The following is a 4,552-nucleotide window of genomic DNA, read 5'->3' on the forward strand; positions in this document are numbered from 1 at the left end:
AAACGTGAAAAATCACTTGAGAAAAAGAAAAAAGAAAAACAAGAAGATCTAGACTAGATAGGATCTAATCCTGTTGTCTAAATTGTCCCCGACAACGGCGCCAAAAACTTGATGTCGCAAATCTAGGTGCAGAAATATTATCAAGTAATAATATTCCTAGACTCAACAATTAACTGCAAGTGTACGGATCGTGTGTAGTAGTTAGGGTCGAACACAAGGACAAGGAAACATCTGAATCAAATCTAAATCCAAGTCTAAATCCAGAGAAAATAATATGAGTATGAGAAGGTAACAAATCAAACGATAAAACGGTTTTAAAACTACGAATGATGAGTACTGCAGGCTTCGGGATTGCTTTACATGCAAGGATCTTTCAAAGGATGCAAACTTAGTGGTTTATCTATCTAATCCAGGGAATTCAAGCTCTAAGGTAGAGATTAACTCTCCCAAGTCTAATCTCACTATCCAGGTTTAATCCTACCAATCTTCCAATTCAATAGTCTAAAACTCTGGATGCATGAACGAACGCTATCATGATTCCTAGGCAAAAACCCATCTCTCGATGTGATACATGTTCTATTTATTGAATTATTTCTAGGTTAGAATCCCATATGTCTATGTGAATTAAAATCCTAGGTTCATTCAATCAAGCGGTTAACGAGATCGAACGCATTAAGAACAATTAAATAAACTGAATAGAATAAACAAATCCACAAAGTCTGGAATTACAAACCAAAGATCCTTACATAGCAAATCCCTAACCTACAGCTATGGAATTACTCGCTAAACATCGAGACGTTGAGGTTCATATCAATACAACAAAACATCGTAAAATAGAAGAAAGGAAGAATGTTTAGTCGATTTTCCGGCTTCGTAATCTCTGTCTTCTACTATGATCTCTTGCCTCTTGATAATCTCCCTCTTTCTGTGTGCTCTGGGGTGTGTTTTCTGTCAAAAAGTCTGAATGAATTAGACCTTGGAGGCTAACCCTAATTATTTCCTCTTTCTTTTGGGAAAATTTGGAAGATTTTCGGATTTGAAGTGACCCGATCGTGTCTACAGAAGTGACACGATCGTGTCACATCGCAGTTTTGACACACTTCACGAATTTGCTCATAACTTCCTATTCCGACATTGGATTTGGGTGATCTTGATGTTTATACATAGATATCGAGGAGAGCTTTCCAATAATGTGGAGAATACATGATTTGGACTTTTAGAGTGAAAGTTATCGGACTTGCAACATCTGACTTTTCTGAGCTTCACGTTTTCTCCGAAACAACTCCAAATGTTTCCGATTCATCTGTGATGTTCCGTAATCCATGTTTTTCACTTCTTTTGCTCTCTTTATATGTGGATTACTGTTTAAACACAAAAGAACACAACCAACTAATATCGAAACCAAATGTGCCCTAGAATGTCTACAAATATGTAAAACCAAGTGAAATACGCTAGACATCCTATATCAAAACATCATCCGAAATACGTGTTATCAAACTAGAGAACATTGATAGAAGGTTGGGAGATCAAAGAAGAGAAAACTAGAGGCGATGTGGAAGAAGATCCAAGCCGCTCAAATGGAGTCGTTGTTGTTGAAGACTGAATTTTCTGGGTAAGACGACAAATTTGATATTCGGCACGTTAAAAGCAAATGAAAAAAGCATAGCAGATTGAGATTTTATATCGAAATTCGATTCTTATCAAACAAAATTCAAACTCTATTCGTCCACACCCCCTAAATCCACTAATGATGATTTCATCCAGTATTTTTGTAAAAAACAAAACCTTATACATCGGTTTGAGGGGTTTTTTTTTCAACATATTCTTCATACATTGTTACAACACAAAGTTCAAAATTGTTGCAACAAAATTAATTTTCATTCGATTTCAACAAAAGTCAATTTTTTTTTAAAATTTTCTGGTTGATTTTGATAGGTGGATATTGCACACGAAATAAATCTAATGTTGTAGACAAAAGTTTAAATTCAATTCATATATATATATATATGTATACATGTTTGGGAGAGGTGAACTTTTAATAAATTTCGGGATTTTTTTTTAAATTTAAGGCAACTACAAAAATCTAAATTTACTGCAACAAATTTCCTAAGTTCACAGTAAATATTCTCAAAAAATGAAAGCATGGAACGACTCTATTTATACTCAAATGACCACAGAACTCTAACATTCCTCAAATGACCTCATACCTAATAAATGGTAGGGGACATTATAAAAAATACCCTTACTTTGCTACAATGACTTCATGGCATACCCCTCACTTGGCGAAAACAAAAAAATATCTTCAGACAATACCTTTATAAACGTGTTCTCTCCATAATACACTCAACACCTTTTTTTAGTCCCTCGATTTGCATTTCTCTCTCCTCTCGTTTCTCTCTCCTCACCAGTTTCCCAACTTCTCTCCGATAAATTTCCGCCGGAAAAATCCAGAATTTATCGGCGAAATCGCAGCGAATCTACTGCCGAAATCCCTCGATTTGCCTCGCATTTCTCTCTCTTCTCGTTTCTCTCCCCATAAATTCTCGCCGAAGAAAACCAGAATCCACCGCCGAATCTGCCGGTGAAATCTCAGCGCGAAATCGCATCAAATCACAGCAGTTCAGTCAGATCTGGGAAAAAGGGAAGTTCTCATCGCATTTGCCGGATTTATTTTCGGTTTAATTCCACCTAACATATGTATAAATATGACCTCATTTTTCTTATATATATCACTAAAACCGGTGTTGTATAGATATTTCACACTGGTCACACTAGTCATTGGTCACTCTGGTCACACTGGTCATTTTGGTCACTTTGGTCACTCTGGTGACACTGGTCACTGTGGTCACACTGGTCACTGTGGTCACACTGGTAACTTTGGTCACTCTGGTCACACTGGTCACTCTGGTCACACTGGTCACTTTGGTCACTCTGGTCACACTGGTCACTTTGGTCACTCTGGTCATACTGGTCACTGTGGTCACACTTGTCACTGTGGTCACTTTGGTCACTCTGGTCATACTGTTTAATTGAAGAATCTTCACACTAGTCACACTGGTCACATACATGAAGCTGAGCTATTTGCCAGCTTTAAAAGGAGGTACTGAGCCGATTTACATATCGAATGATAAACAAGTTTTAATTTATCTTCTGGACAAAATGAATGGAGGCAGAAGCATCCTTCACGTGGAGATAGAAAAGCCAGGTCAGAAAATGAGTTTAGAATTCCTGATTTAGCGAGTTGTGTTGGACCATATGGAGCTATAATATGTGTAGGTTATAAGGATTGCGATGTTATCCAGAGTCCAAATTTCAAGAGTAAAGTTGGGAGTAATAGTTTATGTATTGGAGCAGGAACAACAGTTGGAGTGAATGGAAATGCGACAGATTTAGTGGACTCTGTAAACGATATTCTCTGTGATACTGGAGTGGATCGAAATGAGATGGGTACAGATTTAGTGGACCGTGAAACTGGACTTGATGGAAATGAGATGGGTATAGTGGAGTGTGCAATGAATATGCAAGGTGGAAGCTGGTGCGCACGCACCGAGTCTTATATTTAATACCCGATTCGTACCACTATCCGCAAGTATACGGTAGTTGTAGTACCGGGGTCGAACACGAGGACTAGGATGTATTAGTCTATCTCTAAGCTAGATTAGGTGGTCAAGTAAAAATGTGGTTTGTGGTAAGGGTCGGAATACAAGAAAGCAAGTAAAATTAACGGTTTGTAAAACGATGGTTTGAGGCGTTGTAGGTTCGGGATCCCTCAAGAATCGCATGGATGGTTAATGATGCTACAATGTCTATGGGTTATCCTCCATATGGGGGTTTCAAGCACTTCTTCTAGACTTTGTCTCTCCCGAGCTTAAACTCACTACCTAGATGATCGATTCACCCATCTCCCAATGATCTAAATGATCTCTAGATGCATTAGTGTACCCTATCATGAACCCTAAGCAAGTTAAGCCATCTCCCAATGTGAATAACTCACTCATTTGACATTTGGTTCCAAACATCATTCCCATATCCCTATGATCAATGTGTTCTACAATCATATCAATTAGGGTTTCAACCAAATCAATAGCATTAAGCACAAAACATCAAACCCATGGAAGAAACTCAAAGACATCATAGATTAAGCATAGGTATCCATACAAAAGTGGGGATCCCTCACCCACAACAAAGTCACTACTCCATAACTAGGGTTTCAAAACAGAAAGCAAAATGAAGAAACATGGAAAAGGAGAAGAAATGCTCAAGATGGTCTTCAATGGTGGTCCTCTTCTTCTCCTAGCCTCCTTGATCTCCAAAATCCCTCTTTTCTGCCTCTCCAAGGTGATTTTTTTTCCAAGTGTGTAGCCTCCCCATTCTCTCTCCTCCCACTCCCCTTTTTGTCCAAGTTCCCTATTAGGTTTTCTCCTCAAAACACGGGCTTTTCCTTTTTGGGCCGATTTTGATTTCAGGCGGTCGCTCATTTTTCAGGCGGGTCGCTCATTTTTCTTCCGGTCGCTCATTTTTCAGGCGGGTCGCTCATTTTTCTTCCGGTCGC

This window comes from Tarenaya hassleriana, unplaced genomic scaffold (genome assembly GCF_000463585.1).
Source record: "Tarenaya hassleriana unplaced genomic scaffold, ASM46358v1 Cleome303, whole genome shotgun sequence".
Taxonomy (NCBI): Eukaryota; Viridiplantae; Streptophyta; class Magnoliopsida; order Brassicales; family Cleomaceae; genus Tarenaya; species Tarenaya hassleriana.